The sequence below is a fragment of the Cetorhinus maximus genome, chromosome 6, assembly GCF_964194155.1.
Source record: "Cetorhinus maximus chromosome 6, sCetMax3.hap1.1, whole genome shotgun sequence".
Classification (NCBI taxonomy): Eukaryota; Metazoa; Chordata; class Chondrichthyes; order Lamniformes; family Cetorhinidae; genus Cetorhinus; species Cetorhinus maximus.
The window spans coordinates 107,107,824-107,128,418 of NC_135884.1; positions in this window are offsets into that span (position 1 = coordinate 107,107,824).

Consider the following 20,595-nt stretch of genomic DNA (forward strand, 5'->3'; position numbering starts at 1 on the left):
CCCCACCTGCACAGGGAGCACTCAGCACTTTCAGGTGCCCGTCACGCTGGGCAGCCCTTAATTAGCCCGCCGGCGTAAAATGGCGGTGCGGACCTGATCGGGGGTGCCGCTTGGGTCTGCGCCCGCCCCCACACAATCCCCCCGACGGGGGGAAAATTCTATCCTATGAATCAACAGTTTTATAGGTACATTTCTCTATTGTGCAAACTAAGAACACTTTGTAAGATACGTTTCACTAGAAAACCTCAGTTTTTAGTTTCTTTACATGTGAACAAAATATGAGCTTAACTGACCATGCAACATATTGTGCTTTTGAAAGTCAACAATTCTGCATTAATGAAAAATGCCCAAAGAATTCACCTCTGCAAGAGCCAGACAGGGACATACATCAGTGCCCACACATCTCAGAGCTTTTGTTATAGACTACAAAAATAAGAAATATTGAAATCTTCCTTTAATCCCCTCATTTCCATCTTAAATATACTCAAGGTCTATAAATGTTGCAATTCTTTTTCATGAAGATAATACTAATTAGCACTACAGGACTAATGTGTCATTAGAATTCTAACATTTCCAAAGAGATTACACTGAATTTAGTGACCTGAAAAATATTTAGATTTGAGACAGATTCTGAGTCTTGAGCAGCCATTCTCAAACACATATGTCTGATGAAAGTGATTATGTCATGGTGTAATCCACAGGAGAACATTTCTGACAACCATGAACACATCTGTCCAATGAATTTTAAATCTCCCCAAGTTAAAAAAAATAGCTTTTATTACCCTAAATTCTAAAGACTTATTGGTTAAATTAAAAATATATTTGTATCTACATTATAAACAAATATAAGTATATTGGTGGTGTATTGGAATGTATAAGTAGTTTTCTCTTGGGCTTTTAGGGTAAGTTTAATAAACTGAATTTTGAATACTAATAAAGTACACCTGATAGTCTTTATTGTATCTCGGCTTTGTTACGCTCTAGTAAAGCAGAGACGATGCCACAGAGATCAGTTTTCATAATGCATTCATGCTGTGTGAAATAGGCTGGAGGTGATCTGTTACAACATAGATTAGCTCTGGAATTTTTGTTTCAGAAAAAAAATTAAACTTACGTTGTTTAATATAATTTCTCTTGATAATATAATCGCATACACTCTGAGATACTTAAAATATCCATTTAATAGAGATGGGATTATTATAATTTTAAGAATTGCCAGACGTGTTGTTAAAATTTGCTGCATTCAGTGTTCACCAATTTCAAGGTAATATCATAAATCTGGGTAAATTAATATTTTAAAAATTTAAATTAATGGTGTCATGAAATGTTTAATAAAAATAGTAATTTAATATGTACTGAGTCTCTTCAGTTTGAGTGCAAACTCAATTTTTTCCAATTCAGAGATGCTTTGATTTTTATAACTAGGGAATTTCTTTGTTATTTACATTAGAGGTGTGCAGAAAACCCCTGGGACATATTTACATTATCCAGAAATTGGAATAGCATTTAACCAGCAGTGAGAAGAGGTATCAATGGAATCAAATTTTGGGTTGGAAAATGACTCATTTTCCCCCGACTTGCTCCAGAAGATGCTCCTCAGGCGTTAACAACCCTCAAGGTACCTTATCAAACTGAGCATTCATCACATGCAAACTATTCAACTGTTATTTATTATTTATTCGTTAATGGGGTGTGGGCATCGCTGACTAGGTCAGCATTTATTGCCCAAACCTAATTGCCCTTGAGAAGGTGGTGGTGAGCTGCCTTACTGAACCACTATGGTCCATCTGCTCCAGATACACCCATAGTGTAGTTATGAAAGGAGTTCCAGGATTTTGACCAAGCGATGGTGAAGGAACAAAAATATAGTTTCAAGTCAGGATGGTGTGTGGCTTGGAGGGGAACTTGCAGGTGGTGGTGTTCCCATGTGTCTGCTGCCCTTGTTCTTCTAGGTGGTAGAGGTTGCAGGTTTGGAAAGTGCTGTCAAAGGACCCTTGATGAGTTGCTGCAGTGCATTTTGTAGATGGTATACACTGCTGCCACTGTGCGTCAGTGGTGGAGGGAGTGAATATTTAAAGTAGTGGATAGGGTGCCAATCAAGTGGGCTGCTTTGTCCTGGATGGTGTTGAGCTTCTAGAGTGTTGTGGGAGCTGCTCTCATCCAGGCAAGTGGAAAGTATTCCATTTGCATGAGGCAATGGAAACAAGCCTCATCCTGTTTGAACAAACACCCTCACAATTCGCAGTGGGGTTGGGGAAGCTCCATGGATAGCATCAGGGCATGATGGTTGGCTTATTTTGGCCTTCTGTAGCCCAGGTTTATTAAGACAATTTTTAATCATTTACTGTGGCCCTGAAGAAAACCAGGAATCTGCATTCTTTCTGGTGTGCATGGCTGACTATCATATCACAAGAAGCATTTATTTGCTCACTGAATTATTACAGAAACTGTTCTTTCTATCCCAATTGGTTATATATACAGAACCCATTCTAAGCCATGATATGATTAATATCCATTGACAAGGAGTTCATGAGTTATCCCGTCTGGTTTATTTATGGAGATATTTAACGAATGACAGGGGTATCCTGATATGTGAAAAATACCATGTTACAAGCTGATTTACAGCACTTGGAAGAGAAGTCTGTTAATTAACAAAGAGTTGAAATGTCAGATGTTTAAATAATTTGGAGTTAGAGAGAGAGAACAAAGCAGCTGCCAGTAAACCTCATTGGTTAGGCCATGTGCGCAAAGGGCAAAACTCCCAAGAACCACGCAAAGTAGTGAAATGACTGTCAAATGAAAAAGGGAAAAGTGGAAGGCCGAGAATAACTTGACAACGCACTATAGAAAATGACTTAAGAGAAGTCTTCCTAAACCCATGACCTCCAGCACCTTGAAAGAAAAAGGCAGTAGGTGCAAGGGAACACCATCACCTCCAGGTTCGCCTCCAAGTACACACCGTTCAGACTTAAGAATGCATGCTTAATTGCTCTTTCTTTGTCACTAGGTCAAAATTCTGGAAACCCATCTTTAACAGCACTGCAGCAATACATTCACCACATGGATTGCAGCAGTTCAAGAATAAGGATTACCATAACCTGCTCAAGAACAACTGGGGATGGGCAATAAATGCCAGCAATGCCCACATCCCAGGAATGAATTTTTTTTAAAAACCAACATCAGCTCAAAAAATGTGCAGTAGCGAACCAAAAACAGGATGGAGTAGCATTTTGTGTTCAGGGTACCACATGATTTACAGATATATAACTTAGTTTGCCTTTTTTAAACCTAAACATTGTAGGATAATGATTTTCTAAAGGTGACGTATTCCATGAGGCAACACAAAAGAATCATTTTGATATGGGATGTTTGATGTGCTATTATCATACAATACACTATAAAGCGACCTATTAACGTTAGTAAATGCTTGCAGTATTTTTCATGGTGAACATGAAAAATGAGCAATCCAACAGTACACCAGAGATAACACACATCAGCAATTGTGTGTAGACAAGGTTATGTATTGCCTGATAAATAACAGCTTGATTTGTAGTTAAAAGCACTTGCTGTTAACAGCTACTGGATAACTTAAGATGCCTGCAGATTAAGATTATAGTTTCACAAAATGGTTTGCTCAACTGTCATAGCAACACATCAACACATTCTTTCAAAGACTTTGCTTGGTCCTTGACACAGTGTCATCATGGAAGAATAAAGGAACCAAAAGGAGCCAACATCCATATTTATTGGAAAAAATCACAGGCTGCTACAGAATGGCAATATTTATTATTGTAAATATCCATATTTTTAAACTTGGTTTTTCTCAAAGAAAATGTCAATTTATTTTCTTAAAAGATATTAATCTGCGATTCTTACATGGTCATGCTAAGGATGTTTTTCATTACTTAAGAATTTTATACAATCGACCAGGTTGCAGCATTTTAAGAGGAAAACATTATTTATTTCAGAGTCCGTTGAAACACTACCTGCACACGCCATAAAAAGAGGGGGTGTGCATAGCTCACAGGTTTTCTTTGGACTAATCAAAAATCTGTGCATATTCACAGACATCCCAAGGATGATTGTCATGAAGATCGCACACCAGTGTGTGTGTGCGAGCAGTGGGCAAAACAAATGGAACATCTGCCTGAGCAAGAGGTTCAAACCATTTTCATAGTCAGACTTTGTTTGGATGGACTGGAAAGTGGCTTGACAATTTGGCATTCCTTTGGATTGTTATATGTCCCAAAGGTGGGGTCAGGTCATCTGGAATTGCAAGCATGCTTAGGTCTTTGTCATCTTCTGGACTGCTATCTAGAATAGCTAAATGCGGAATATTTATAGGAAGATGTCCTCATGGTTCTAGTCATCCCAGCAATATTCTTGTAAATATTATCGAAACTGCTGAAGCCTGTGTTGGACGTGGTATGTGCAGAATGTGATCTGGAGTGGGCCCTTGCAAATTTGTGGCATTGAGCATCTGCCTTCATGCTTCTCGTTTTCCCACTCTGCTCACTTAAGTTCTAGATGTCATTGTCAGCCCCTTTCATATTTCTCTGCTGTGTCTTGCCATGAAAACAAACAAAAGTCCATTTTAAAATTTTATCTGTAGGCAACTGTTGAGGAATGGAGGAAGAGTTGCAGACAGCTTGGTTTGCACTAGAATCTCTTCGCTATGTTGGGTTCTGGAGGTAGCGTTTAATGTTGAGGTTATGCTATTGGTTGTGTTGGGTCACTGGCTGGACCATGTCTAGCTCTACTTACAGGTTATTGCTGGTTGATTTATTCTGGCTGTCACTAGAATTCTACAGGTTTTTGGTGCTTTCTATAGTTGTTTCAAATTGCAAAAGTCATAGGGTGTGGTGTGACTAAGTGCTGAAGGACATTTTGCTGACTTCAAGCCTTCTGCACAAACCAATTGCTCCCAGGCATGAATGCTCAAGTGAGCATTCCTCATGGAATACAGCATTATCTGGATAATGAACAGAGGCTACACATATGAAGATAAACTACTGGGAGAGGGTTGAGGGAGGAGAGGGGATGAAGGGTTTTCAGCTGGAAGCCACAACAGTTCTGCTGTTTGGACTGCTCCAGAGGAGCCCTACAGTATTCAGAGTGCATAGCAAGATTCATGGTGATCTGCTGAGTGCCCTCGTGAGGGGACAGACCTTGCCATTAGCTAAACAGTGATCAAAAGAGCACAATCATGAGGAGAAGGAAGAAGAGAAAAAGGAAAGGAAAAAGCAACCTAGACAGCTGTTTTCAGCCTAGGCTATCCATGAAGAACTCACCCAAGTGCAATATCATTGAATGCTACCTCAATTCCCCATTCACTAACAGTCCCACACCTTACCTTCTCTCTGTTATTTACCATCATAGCATTCACTTGCCCACAATGCAAAAATAAAAGCCACCATAAAATAAACATTTCAAATCAAATTTATAAATGAATCCTGCCATATTGCATATAAATGTCAACTAATCACCTTTTTGTATTCCTTAGTGCCTGTCTTCTATGTGCCTTTGTCATTCCCAATGCTCCTATGGACTGCTACCCCAGTGACTGTAACATGGCTGGTGGAAGGTTGTGGACTTTTAGTGGAGGAGACTGCGGATGGCCTTGAAGGATGACCTTGGGTGCTTCTGGGCAAAGAAGATTCAGCTGCAGACTTCACCATCTCAGCATGGCTGGAAGCAGTTCTGAGCTGGCTGACAGGCAACAGCTAGGGAATTGGCTGAGTGGCAATGGCGGGAGGATGAATGCTGTTTCTCTGAGAGAGATTTGTGCTCAACAGAGCCACTGCCACTCTTCCAGAGCAGGCGCATTAACAATCCTAGCAATGTGATGGAGGACAGATTGTTGGATTACTGTGACACTCTGCAAAGCTCCTTTGTTCACTATAATCCACCTCTATAATAGCTACAGTCTAAACTTAATGGCATCAAGCTGACTTGCATGATTTCAGTTTGGGCTTCCACTTTAGCACTCAAACATTGGGCAGCTGATCTTTGCGCTGCAGTGGAAGTGGAGATATCAACTATGAGATACTGCATCATGGTGGATCCATAAGTGTGAGAATGGAAAACAAAAACAGAATTACCTGGAAAAACTCAGCAGGTCTGGCAGCATCGGCGGAGAAGAAAAGAGTTGACGTTTTGAGTCCTCATGACCCTTCAGCAGAACTGTGAGAATGGAGTTGGCCACCACTTCCAGGCTGGAAAGAATTGGCTACAAGCTCTGCGCAAAGCCCTGTGATAAGTTGGTGCTGAACTCCTCCATGCTGTTTGATATTGGCTGCAATAGCAGGCTTGCTAATGCAGCAAGCATTTTTCTGTGCATAATTCTCAGTGTTCTTCTGTAGGTTGCCATGACAAAGTGCTCATCTGGGTCCTCTGCAGCGGAACGCATGCATGACCTCTCCCCCACAGCGAGTTGGCTCCTGCGCTATCCTCACCCCTTCCCCTAGCTACAATGCACTTGTGGCCCATGTGTCATCATGTGCTGATCCCAAATTTAATCCATCCTCTAAGATATGTGCAGTGTCGCTATCTGAGCTGGTAGCTTCAATTTGTAATCAAGTGGCAATGCTGCGTCTTCATCATCACTCTTTTCCTGGTGTCCCTTCCTTGCTGGCCAGGATGCAGCTTTTGGGTATCTGAAAGTAAAAACGTACAAGTAAAGCTGTGCGGCGGAGAAGGGTGGAAATGTGGAAATAAGAGGTGCATGCTTACACCTGCTGCTTGTGAACCAGAAGTGAGTGTTGGATGAAGGAGATGTGGGATGTGAGAAGAAGAATTATATATCAGTGTACTTTCATTTTCAATGTTTTCAGCCCCACAGTTAGCCATGCCCTCAGAATGGGAACCCAATTATAACCAGTGCTTTCTTCTCAATGAACAAACAGGCATGCCTATCCTCCTTCAGTTAACTTTTGCTACCTCTGGTTGTGTACCACATTGTCCATAGTCAAAAGAAGAATAAATATGTCAGTGTGTGTGATGTAATCTGTGTGGCTGACATGGCTGTCAGTGTGTGTAATCTGTGAGATGCAGATGTGAGACTTACAACAGCGATATGTACGTAAGGGTGAGGTGAAGCATGGGAATGTTAGGTGTGAGTCCTGACTGATAGAGGTTGTTGGTAAATGAGTGATGGGAGTGAAGTCATTTGAGGAGCATCTAAGGCTAGTGATGCAGCTGGTAGCATATGACATTTGAAGATACAGTTGCCACTTGTGTGAGGTAATTGAACTTCTTGTGTTCAAATTCTCAGAGCTTGACTCCTGCCATTGATCTCCATGGCTATCTGCTCCCACTGCAATTTGAGTGTGTGTCAAGAGAGACTTGACCCCATGTAGGTACAGGGCATTTCAATGACTTTCCACCAGCTCCATCAAGACTTCCAGTGCAGCATCCAAAAACTTTAGATCCCCCTCTCCCATGTTGTGCCATTCTTCACCATCTGCCAGGTCAGATTACTTCCTGCACAATTGACAGCACCTGATCTAGCCACAATACAGCTCGTCTTTAAGGGGTTCAGGCTAAGTTTAAGCAGCACAGACTAGTTTTAGTGGGTGCTAACAAGTTATGATTTTGGGCCCTCTGCTGATGCATGCTCTCAATGAACAGCATTGTCAGTGCTGGTTGCATGCAACAATGATTTGAATGAGCAGGCAGCATAAAGTTTGCCTGTTTTTGAGGCTATCCAAATTAGTCCTCTTTTGTTGCCCACAAGGAGGGATTGGCATCAGGGGACCAGCAATCTGGGCCATTCTAATGTAGCTTACCAGTAGCAAGCATGGGCAACATTGGAAAGGCCTGGAACAGGTCCGCTATCTGCCTTTTTAGCTGGTAATGGTGTAGGATGTTAGTGGAGTAAAAGGATAGAGAAAAAATGCTTTTCAAAGTAAAGCAAAAGGGGAGAAAAGAGACTAGCTCTAGATTTTTCTTTAACTCAGTTCCTTAATTGATGTCACTAAAGAAGTCCTGTTTTAAAAACAATAAATATTGTACTTCATATAGATTAAAATGCAGTAGCAATACATTTCTGGAGACTGGGAACCCCTTCATTACTTGTTCCTGCTTTATCACCTCAGCAACAAAGGTGCTATCTTCAACCTCTGCCTGGTACATCATAATACTTCATTAGGCAGATCTCTGGGATCTTCTTCCACAGAGAATACTAATGCAAGAAAATCTATTGTTTAGGTTTATTTAAATGTCAGAGGGTCTCTCATGCTCAATGTGTCATGAAGATCTGACACTTAAATACTACATATACCATAATATGAATTAATTCTGCTGGAAATAGCAGCCTAATGTTCAGATCAACCACTAACCAATCAATGGGGTGCAAACCGCCTCCAGAATCTACAATGAACTTGATGTCCTCACAAGAATTCTTCAGCTCTGGCATCTGATTAAAACCACAAATGCTAAATATTCAGGGTCAGAGAGTAGAATCCAGACTGAGGAGGCAATGCACTCTTAAATACTTTGTCAATGTGCATTAAAACAGCATGCATTTTTAATTTGAAAAAGTGTACATATGACTAAGCTATGATTTTTCTTACATACTTATTTACAACCCTCACTCCCATTGGGCATTAACATACAATAAGTTCAAGAGGTTTGCACAAAGCAATGCCTGATCAGCTGCTTTGTTTTCCGTTGCAAGATATATATTGCAACATATATTCTGCCACCATTATTAGTCCAGGCTGAAGCCAGTATTCCTCTGAATGTGCTATTTAACAGATTTGAAAGAAACAGATTTTAGCACCATTCCTGAAAAATAAAAAGCAATCATAGACCCATAACAGCACAGAAGGAGGCCACTTGGCACATCAAGTCCATGCCCTCTCTCTATGGAGAAATTCAGTCAGTCCAGTTCCCCTGGGAACTAACATGTGCATGAATACTGAGGGTGCATTGGCAAATCTGACATAACCACAGAGCAATAGACTCTGAAATATATTCTGGTGTTGAATTCTTCTCTTTGATAAACAGTGCAGCTGGTGAATATTTGTAGTAATCTGATGTGTAATATACCATTAAGACAAATGTTGTAATGTAAGATTACATGATTTGATACCCAAAAGCAGAGTAGCACAGGCTACCTCTGTAGAGTGGTGAGAGTGGTCTTGGGTTAGAGTCTGAAGAGTAAAGACAGAGTTTTGACTTGTAAGCGCTCAAGTCTAGCTGCTGAGTTCCTTTTGTAAATAAACAGAATGTGTTTCTTCTAAGAACGATTTGCTGATCTTCTCTGTCTTGGTACCAACTCGGTCACCCTGAAACAAGCGTGCAATCCGGATCCTTTAGCCCCAACAAACCAGGGCACTGGATCCAACAATATTCTAATTATTTTTATTCATTAACAGATGTGAGCATCCCTAATTTCCCTTGCTAAGGCAAAGAGTTGTACAATAGTACACTGAAAAATCAGAAATTATTCATTCAGTTTTGAGAATAAGTGAAAACATATGAATGAAACTGAATATGAACTTAACATGGAAATCTGTAATCTGATATTTAGTGGCATTAAATTGTGACGTTGTTGGAATGGAAGGAACATTAGCACACTGTCCTTTCCCTTTTGAAATGCATCCCTTCCAGACTTAAGCAATGAAAATCTTTATTGTCTTATAATGATAAAACACCCGGGTGAAATGAAACATTTAACATCAACCCAGTTCCTAGTTAGCATGAGCCTACAAAATCTAACTGTTCCTAATTCAACACAAATTGGCAGTCTTGTTCAGGGAGGTCCTTGAGGATTTTTGGGGGTGGCTAGAGCAAATTTACATTGTGAACTAAGGGTACTTATCTGAGTTTGGAGCTGAGGCATACCCTAAGGGCTGCATTAAAAATCTTTAATCTTTATCTAACCCATGTTCTACCTGGCCTGCTATATACCAGCACTTGGCACTGGGTATCTGAAGTTAGAAATGTCCATTTGCAAAGCATTGACATCCCTCACATTGAAACAAAAATAAAGTAAAAACATTAAGACGTTAGTTTTTATGTCTCCAATTGTAACCATTTTAATTATGCAATTTTGAATTTCTTGTCTTTAGTGCATTTACTGTATAGCTGCTGAAGAAATCTTTTAATGTATATTTTTATGTACAATGTTGAACCAGTTGTCTATCAGCAGGATATGGATACCCATATAAGGAACAGTGGAAATTCTGTGGCATCCATTCATGAGGTACATTATGTCAGTGGTGAATGACACAAGTTGGGAGGTATAAATGGGAGTATAATAGTGCATTGTTGACTAACTCATGATACAGCTACATGTTACCCATCCCACATTTGATCAAGATTATACCTAAGACAAGTATGGCTGAATAGCTTGGATGCCCTGTGATATCAATAATACTGTTCATCTCAATTTCCCAGCACTTTCAGTAGAGTCCGAAGTTAAGGTTTTATAATTGCAATGTTAACTGCAACTAATCAGACTTTTAGACAAAACTCACTTTGTGTTTTTATAAAGCAATAAAATGTTCAGCATAGATCACAGATTTCTGCAGAGGTGCCCATTATCAAGAAAATTAATTTCAGGAAAACATTATCTGACAACTTTAAAGAAAACCATTACAAATATAGAATGTACTGAACCATTCCCAGGAGAACAGCCTATTTGAAATAAATGGGCTGCGTGCAGTGCATCAATAGCTGTTGAACGATTTTGTTAAGTTCCAGAATAGTCTTATCCTCAAGTACCTGAGTTGGCAATGACTGATTCTTCAAATGTGATAGATGTAATCAATTTTCTCTCATATCCCCAATTTTACCTGCTAGCCTCCTGTAGGTGGTGATTCCATGAGCACCAGTAGTTATCCAGTAACTCAACCAGTTGGGCACTTTCCATTCTGTGAAAATACATGGTGACTGTCATTAGATTATTTGAATATGATGTATTTCACAGCTGAGCCCATCCTGTTAGAATCATAGAATGGTTACAGCACAGAAGGAGGCCTTTGGACCTGTTGAATTTCTGCTGGCCCTCTGCAAGAGTAATTTAGATGGTCCCACTTCGTGGTCCTCTCTCCGCAGCCCTGCAAGTGTTTTTTCCATGCAGGTGTTTATCCAATTCCCTTGCAAAGCCACAATTGAATCTGCCTCTACCACCCTTTTAAATAGAGGATTCCACTTGCTGTGTAAAAAAAGTTTTTCCTCATGTCGCATTTAGCTCTTTTCCCAATCAATTTAAATCTGTGTCCTCCAGTTCTCGACACTTCCACCAATGGAACAGTTTCTCTCTATCGACACTCTCTAGGCCTCTCATGATTTTTAATACCTCTATCAAATTCCTCTCAACCTCCACTTTTTTAAGGAGAACAACTCCAGCTTCTCCAATCTATCCAGGTAACTGAAGTTCCTCATTCCTGGAACCATGCTTGTAAATCTTTTCTTGGCCTCTCTATAGCCAACACATCCTTCTTATAGCGTAGAACCTAGAATTGGACACGATAATCCAGTTGATGATGAACCAGGGTTTTATAAAGTTTCACCATAACTTCTTTGTTTTTGTACTCTATGCCTCTATTTATAAAGCTAAGGATCTCATATGCTTTTTTAACCACCTTCTCAACTTGTCCTGTCACTTTCAATGATTTGTTCACATGTACCCCCCGTCACTCTAATTTTGCACTTAGTTTAGAATTGTACCCTTTATCTTATATTGCCTCTCCTTCTTCTCCCTACCAACATGTATCACTTCACACTTCTCAGCATTAAATTGCATCTGCCACCAGCCTGTCTGTATCCTCTTGTACTCTACCACTATTTTCTGCACAGTGCAGAATATTTCCAGGTTTTGTGTCATGAAAATTTTGAAATTGTGCCCCGTACACCCAAATCCAAGTCTTTAATATAGAACAAGAAAAGTAGCAGTCCTGGTGACAATGTTAGAAATGCAGGTCCCTTCAAGGTAAACCTGGATAAGCTTCAGTGTGAATTGAGAGCAGGTGATGCTCATTGAAGCCTGTACTTAAGAGCTGGGTTTTTCTCCAGTAGGTGGGTTTTGCTTCTGCACAGGGAAAGGATCCAGGAGGGCAGAGTAGAAGCTGATATTTGTACTTAACTACAGTTTAACAATAAAACAGTTATGATTCACAGAATGTCTTCTGCTCTCTGATTTGGTAAATGGATATCCACATTTTGATCATATAGTACTGATTCTTGGGAAACACTACTGTATTCCTCTTTCCAGTCTGTACGACAACCGTTCATCACTACTCTCTGTTTCATGTTAACTGAACCAACTTCCTATCCATGCTGCCATTTTCCCTTTTATTCCATGGGCTTCAACTTTGCTGACAAACCTATCATGTAGCACTTAATCAAACATCTTTTGGAAGTCCATTTACAGCATATCTACTGCATTACCCTATTAACCCTCTCTGTTACTGCATCAAAAATTTAATCAAATTATTAAACATGATTTGCCTTTGACAAATCTGAGTTGGCTTTCCTTTAGTAATTCACACTTGTCCAAGTTACTGATGATTTTGTCCCAGATTATTGGGCTGGATTTCATGGCCCCCGTTGGGTGTGTTTGAAGGCGGGCATGGGGGGGGCACGTAAAATATGTGGAGTGGCCTGCCCACCGCTTTGCCGCTCACACCCGACTCAATCACCATATTATGGGGGATGAGTAAGGCACCAGCTAGGCTGCAGCCCGTAAGTCTGGTGAGGCCCTTAAATGGCCAATGGTTGGGCACTTATGGGTCTAAGCCCACCTCAGCTGCCATAATACGCTGGCTGGTGGAAGGTGGACCAGAATGGACCAGCCACTTTTTCACTAAACTTGTGTATTGGGGCACCCCCCAAGATAGTACCCCCCCCAGGCCTTCAAAACCCTTCCCCACAGCCCGCTTGGCACCACCCACCCACCAGCCACCCGGCGGCTCCCTAAGATCTCTCCTTGTCGAAAACCCCAGCATTAACTCTCTCCAGTGGCCATGTCCTCTTCATCCCGGGGACTCCTTTCTGTCCCAGCAGTGCCTACTACTCAGTTCTGGCGCTGGAGGGACTGCAAGAGCTGCTGGCCAATCAGATTATCTGAAAGCCTTTGAGAGCGGGACTTACTTTCACTGAGGGGCGGAAGTCTTACTCTCAGCTTGTTTAGGCTGCGGCCAATGTGTTATTACTGCAGGGAGGCCTTTTTTAAAGGGGCGAACATTATGCACCCCGCCCCTGCAAGATTCAGTTCATTGTTTCTAAATGCTTTCCTGCTACTATTATCCTGCATATCCCCAACATTTGATAATTTTATGTTAATCATGCTTAATTTTATGTAGGTAGTGGTCACTAACCGGGCATTCATTTGAGCTCCTATAAATAGCCAGACTAAAATTGTGGTTGTTGTGTTAGGGAGTGTATGCTTGTAATGCGTAACTGTGTAAATCAATATAATAAAAAAGATTTGCATTTATTTAGTGCTTTTCACAACCACAATGTGTCTCAAAGAACTTTAAAGCCAATGAAGTACCTTTGTAATCTACTTACTGTGCTAATACACAAAACTTGCCTGAACATTGGCTCCAGTTCTATCCTTCAGCAACTGGTTTACTGGAATAGAACAACACTCTCCAGTGGGTGTAGGTACCCAGGTTAAATTTTTCCTTCTTAGTCAGGGAGACAGACCAGTTTTGACAACACCCCCTTCTCTCATTCCATCTGAGACCAGCTAGTTCTGCATAAACCATGGATCAAGGTTGTGATCTGAACAGCATGGTACCACCTCACAGCATATCTATCCAATATGACTTTTGGAAACCCAGGGGTAATTGCTAATTTTTTCCAGGTCTTAGCATGTGCATAGTGGAATCATTGCTATGTGAAGAGCATTGTAATCACTGTATAATGAACAGCATGACTCATCTCAATATACAATTAAAAAAATTGTACAGGAGGAGGCATGGCAGGTGGTTAGCTTCTCATCATGCAGTGCATTATACGTCAAGCACCATTTGGCAGAGGTACAATTAATTCAATAAGGAGCAATGTTTATTGTGCAACAGTCTATGAAACATTAAGAGGTAAAAGGATAAACCCTTTTAAAATTTCTTACAAGTGCCTTGCATTTCTTGCATTGTCTTGTTTCTGATCTATTAGGATTTACCTGAAAGTGGCCAATTCAGAATATAGAATCTACATGATTTGTGCTAACCAGTTAGGGTACAAAAAGTGCAGTATTTAATGGAGGTGTCGCCCACCGGCTGGAGAGCCAGCGAAAGCCTTGCGTCTTCTCTTTTAGGGAAGGCTCGCTGCAATAAGCGCCACTCAGGCACCAGACAGCACAGGTCTTTCCCGCATTCAAGGCTGCCAGGAGCAGAAGTCCCACCTGTAGAATAATGGGTTAACATCAGAAGCCAATGATGTTGATGCAATGATGATGTAATACCACATGATTGAGTAACAGAGATCCGGAGGGAGGAGAAGTTGCAACCTCATGCTGTGTTCCTAATATGTATATAGAAGTTGTAAATAAACAGTAGTTTTAACAAACTACAGTCTCAAACAGCTTACTTTAGGAAAATAGGCAAGTCCCAAAGAATTCCATCTAGACCCCGACCACACGATGAAACATGGTGGCATTGGACCGTGAGTAAAAGACCCAGAAAAAACACCACAAAGCAGCTACAGGCTTGGCAAGCCAACACATCCTTGCAAGAAGGACAAAAGGGATGGGTTGAAGACTCATAAAAAAAAGTCGGAGGATTGCAGCTGCGGCAGATGCAAGCTGAGACACAGACCTGGAGTCTGGACAGCAGTGAGCACAGGCCAGAATCAACAAGCACCACCAGTAAAGCAGCATCTATTCCAGGGCTTGGTGCGAGCATGGAACCCACACGACCACTCCCAGAACCATTTCGGAGCACTAAAGGCTCACGACAGGCTCAGCACCGGGACAACAGGAGAAAGAGGTTTTCCAGATATAGAACCACTTCTGGTTTGTACAAAAAGAATAAAAGGATCGGGTCAGTACATTATTCTATGCAATTGGAGCTATTGACGACAACATAATAGCGAGGCAGGGAGTCAATGAGACTTCAACTTCTTCTGAAGAAGTTCTGCAAGCATTTGCTTCATATTTCAGCATTTGCAAAAATTTAATTGTGGAAAGGGCAAAACTTAAGAAGTAAAAGCTAAGACCAGGTGAAAGCATGGATTCATTTATCAGCAATTTATACAGCCTGGTAGAAAATTGTGACCATGGAATATTGAGGGATGAACTGATTCATGATCGAACAGTAGTTGGGGCCATAGGTCTCTTGCAGATGAGACAGGATTTAACTTTAGTTAAGGCAGTACAAATTGCGAGGCAAACTAGGTTTAGAAAACAAAAATAAAGCATTTGTTCGAGGAGAAGATGAATAAAATGAATCAGTGAGGCTGTTCAGTATTTAGGCCATAAGATGGAAAGCACACTGAGCAAAAGCATGCAAAAACAGAAAATTGCGCCAACCACCATCTTGAAGTGTTCTTGGTGCGGTGGGAAAAACCTGCACAAGTGGGAAGAATGCCCAGCAGGGGGAGCAGATTGCCACAACTGTGGGAAAATAGGACATTTTAAAATTGTCTGCAGGTCTAAAATGCTGACATCCTGCAAAAAGAAAGAAAAATATTAAAGCCAAATCACATACAAGAAGTGGAAGAACCACAGAGAAAGGAAATAATTTTCGTAGGGTAAGTAAATGAAATAGAAAATAAATACTGAAGTATTAAACTTGAATTGGATGGACACTCCACAGAGTTTAAATTAGACACAGCGGCAGTAGTTTCTGTCTTATCAGACAAAGTAAAATTGCTTAAGCACAGTACACTGCAACCTTCACCTATCAAGTTACAGGATCCAGGTGGGGCGACAGTGAAAGTGATAGGCCAACACGTGACATACTTGAAGTACAAAGGTAGGGACATCATTGAACCTTTGTATGTCATCCAGAATCAAGAAACTTCTTTACTAAACAGGAAGGCGTGCTTAAAATTGAAGATAATCTATAAAGTTGATGACGTGGCTGATGAACATTGCAGCAGCACATTCAGGAATGAATTTCCAAGATTATTTACAGGCTTGGGAAAATTGAAGACTGAGTATCATATTATTATCAGAGCTGATGCTAAACCAGTTTGTCTCTTCACACCAAGGAAAATCCTTCACAAGCTCTTGAACAAAGTCAAGGGTGAAATTGAGAACATTTTGCAGCAAGGGGTTATATCATACCAACAAAATGGTGCTCAGGAATGGTCATGGTCCCAAAGCAAAATGGCTTAATTAGAATCTGCGTGGATTTAACTCAACTAAACAAATCAGTGGAATGTGAGATCCACTCGATGGCCTCAGTGGATGAGAGTCTTGCCAAACTAGCCAAAAGTACTCTATTCACCAAATTAAGTGCAAACAGCAGATTTTGGCAGCTTCCTCTGGACAAAGAATCCAGGTTGCTGACCACTTTTATAACGCCATTCGGTAGATATTACTTTAATAGATTACTATGTAAAATTGCATCCATTTATGAAATTTTCCAGAGAACAATGTCTCAAACCCTAGGAGTAATATGCCATTTGCTTAGCACACTTGCACATGCCTCCATGAGAGAAAAGCATGACCATAGGGTTAGAGCAGTCCTGAAAGTCTTACAGGATAGGATGCAGGCCTAACATTGAATGAAAAATATGAGTTCGTCAAACCTATGATTAAGTTTTTAGGTCACATTGTACAAGCCTCTGGAATAACAGTCAACCCACAAAAAGCAAAGGTGATCAGAGAGTTTCCACAACCCAGGAACATCACTGAGCCTCAGGGGCTCCTTGGGATGGTCAACCAAGTAGACAAATTCCTACCAAATTTGGCAGAGGTCAATGAACCTTTGACACAGCCATTGAGACAGGGTCAACAGTGATGCTGGAATGTGGACCAGTAAAATGCTTTTATGAAAATCAAAAATCCTTTATTATCCTCTGAAATTACGACCCAGAGCTACTGAGTATAGTAGCAGCAGATGCATCATCTATAGGTCGGGGTGCAGTATTATTTCAAGTACAGATAGACAGTAAACATGGCCCAGTTTTTATGATGCCTCAAGGTCACTCAGACACAGAAAAAAGATATGCTACAATCGAGGAGGAAGGACTGGCAGCAACATGGGCATGCGAGAAATTCTCAGACTACACGATGAGATTGCGGTTCAAAATTGGAACAGATGATGAGCCACTAGTCACTCTTCTGAATGAGATTGTGAAGATGCTGCCTAGAATCCAACAGTTCAAGTTAAGATCTTTGACTCCATAACAGAGTAAGTTCAAGGGAAGTACCGGACAATGGTAGATATACTATCGAGGATACCAGTTGAAGGAACTAATTTAAAAGATTTGCATTTCACTGAGGAGGCGGAAGCATATACATCACTTATTACTCAACACCTACTGGCTACTGCAAGAAGTTGCAGGAGATAAAACGAGCATAGCAGCAAAAAGACGATGGCGTCCAGATAACAAAATGCTGCCTGGAAGTATGGCCAGACTATACTCCTAACAATCAAGTACTACGGCAGTACTTTGAACAGAGAAAGCACCTCTCAATCATTGATGATCTTGTAGCTTTTAATGATAGGACAGGACAGGACAGTCATTCCAAGACGCTTTTGCTTGACATTCTTCAAATAATTCACTGAGGGATAGCAAAACATCAAGCAAGAGCCCAGCAATCAGTCTGGTGGCCAGCATTACTCGTTCTACAGAAGAAACTATTTCTAATTGTCTTATGTGTGGAATGAAAAGCCAAGAGCAAAAAGAGCCATTGTCACCTTTTACTTTTCCATCAAGGCCGTGAGAGTGCCTGAGAATGGATTTCTTTGATTTTAAAGGCAAGATATTCCTTATGTCATTGATTACTACTCAAGGTGGATTAAAGTGAACAGATTGCACAGAATCACGGTGGAAGCAGTAAGTCAATCGCTGAACAGAATTTATGCAATACACGGCATTCCGGACATTGTGGTGTGAGAAAACGGTTCACAATTTGCTAACGAGTTATTCCAAAATTTTGTGAAGGATTACAGATTCTTTCACTTAACTAGCTCATCTTGTAATCCTCAAGCAATAGTTATACCTCCAGCTGTGGCTTAATCAGGGTGCAGGTGGGAAGGCAGCAGGGTCCCAGCCACCACTCTCCCACCTGATTATATGTCCCCCCACCACCAAACTTCTCAAGGGGAAGGGCGCTAAATTCCGCCCATAGTTTCAAGTTCCTAAACTTACAGCAAGTAATTAAAACAAAATGGATTTTCCAAGAAATAAAATTACTAGAAGGAAAAATAATTTGCAGTGGTTTATTTTACTCAAAATCTACTTCAAAATAATAAAATGTTTAATTTTCATAACTTGGAACCATACTTGTGAGGACAAGTTTATTCATGAAATTAGACATCACAAAACGTTTCCCACTCATTCCAACTCATCAACTCCTTGGTGAAGCAGATATTCCCATAATAAACCGTGATATGGAATCCACATATAGACCCTTTCATGACTTTGAAGTCAAAATTGGGCATACAAAGATCAGAAGTACTATTTGCTTACATAGAGGGTAACCACTGGCATGGTCCAACTGGGCTGAATGTCCTGTTTCTGTGTTGCAACATTTATGTAATAGGGATATCTTAAGAAGCTGTCAATCAAAATAGGACTCAAGGCAATAGACAGCCTGGCAAGATGTTATGGTATAATGGACACCGTTGCCTTTGAAAAACATCTCTTAAACAGGGTAAAGTTGGATCCCCCTGCCACCCCCCCAATAAGGTGGCAATCCCAAATAATAAACTTTGCCTCCATCTTGCAGCCTGGTTACTAATATTGTGTCAGAAGCAAAATACCGTGGATGCTGGAAATCTGAAATAAAAACAGAAAATGCTGGAAAAACTTAACAGCATCTGTGGAGAGAGAAGCAGAGTTAATGTTTTGAGTCTGTATGACTTTTTTTCACATATTATGTGTTCTAATAACCACGTGGACTATGCAGCTAACAGCATTGCGTTATCCACCTAGACAGCGTTGATTAGGAGATGAAGTTTATTTCAGTTACCCAAATAGTAAACAAATTAAAGTGGCTCCAAATGGTCAGGTATTAAAAATATTCATATTTTATGAGAAGAAACAAGATAGATACTTTAGCTGTCACAATCTGTCCTAATTTTGCTTCTATTAGTTGAAGCTGGAGGCTCTATGGCCCAATGACAGGGCAGTGGAGATGAAAGGCCGCAACTGTGGCTGACACCAAGCCTCCAGAAGAGTTTCCCCTCTGCCCTGATGCCCCTACCAGCTCTGGGCCTCTTTATTTTTATTTGAATTTGTTCATGGGGTGTGGGTGTCACTGGCTAGGCCAGTGTTCATTGCTCATCCCTAGTTGCCTTTGTTCAGACGGCATTTAAGAGTCAACCACATTGCTGTGAGTCTGGAGTCACATGTAGGCCAGACCAGGTAAGGATTTCAGATTTCCCTCCCTAAAGGACATTAGTGAGCCAGGTGGGTTTTTACAACAATCGGCAATGGTTTCATGGTCATCATCAGACTTTTAATTCAATTTTTTAAAATTGGATTCAAATTCAAATGAGATTCAAACCCAGATGCCCAGAGCATTACCCTGGGTCTCTGGAATACTAGTCAGTGACAATTCCACTATGCCACCACATCCCCCCTTTATTTTCAGCATTTCATTCATGCAAGTTCAACTAAATTTTGAGGCACCCTCGTGGTATCCTAACTGCCTCAGTAGTGCCCACCTCTCCTGGTAGGGCTGTCAGCCATCCACAGCAGTAGGCCTTCTGATTGATCCTGCACCCCAGGAACCCACCCACTGTCCATTATTGGGTGGCCAATACGAAGATGACCAATTAGGAGGCCTCTTGGAAGATCGCGAAAGAGTGCACATTGCAAACCCATACAGGGTGCCAACACCTGAAAATAAACTATCAGCAGAAGATTCTGTCCATGCCATCTGTAGATTATTGATACATAACTCTAAAAAGGTACCCCTGGACGGCGAAGTGGTCGTGTTAGAAATTATTAGCAATTGCCCTCTGCAATGAAACGAGCAGACCCAGTAGTTCAATTGCTAAATGTGCTTCCAAATGTAATGGAACCATGTATGCCACAAAGGTCTCAAGTCCAATCCCTGTTGTATTAGGTTAACAAAGCTCACTTAGGATGGTTAATAGACATGTGTCATGGGGCATTAGCTGGGCTAGTCAAGGTTGCAACAAAACTCAGGCAGGCTTCTCATCCTAATCACACATATGAAAATTGGAAAATTAGAAAATCATCAGTCATTAGAAATTTGATGGCAGTGTACTATGAAAAAGGAATACCAATAGGCCTGCACATGGCACACTGTTTCCTCATGAAATAAGAATAAAAGGCACATAAATGTTTTGACATCAACAAGAATCAAAGTAGTACCTTGAATTTATTAAAAAAGAGACAAATAATGCTGAAATTCGTGGAAAGTCTCAGTATAACTGACACGTGAGCACAACATAGCACATTTTTTTCCTGTTTGTGATGTTTCTGAGATATGCC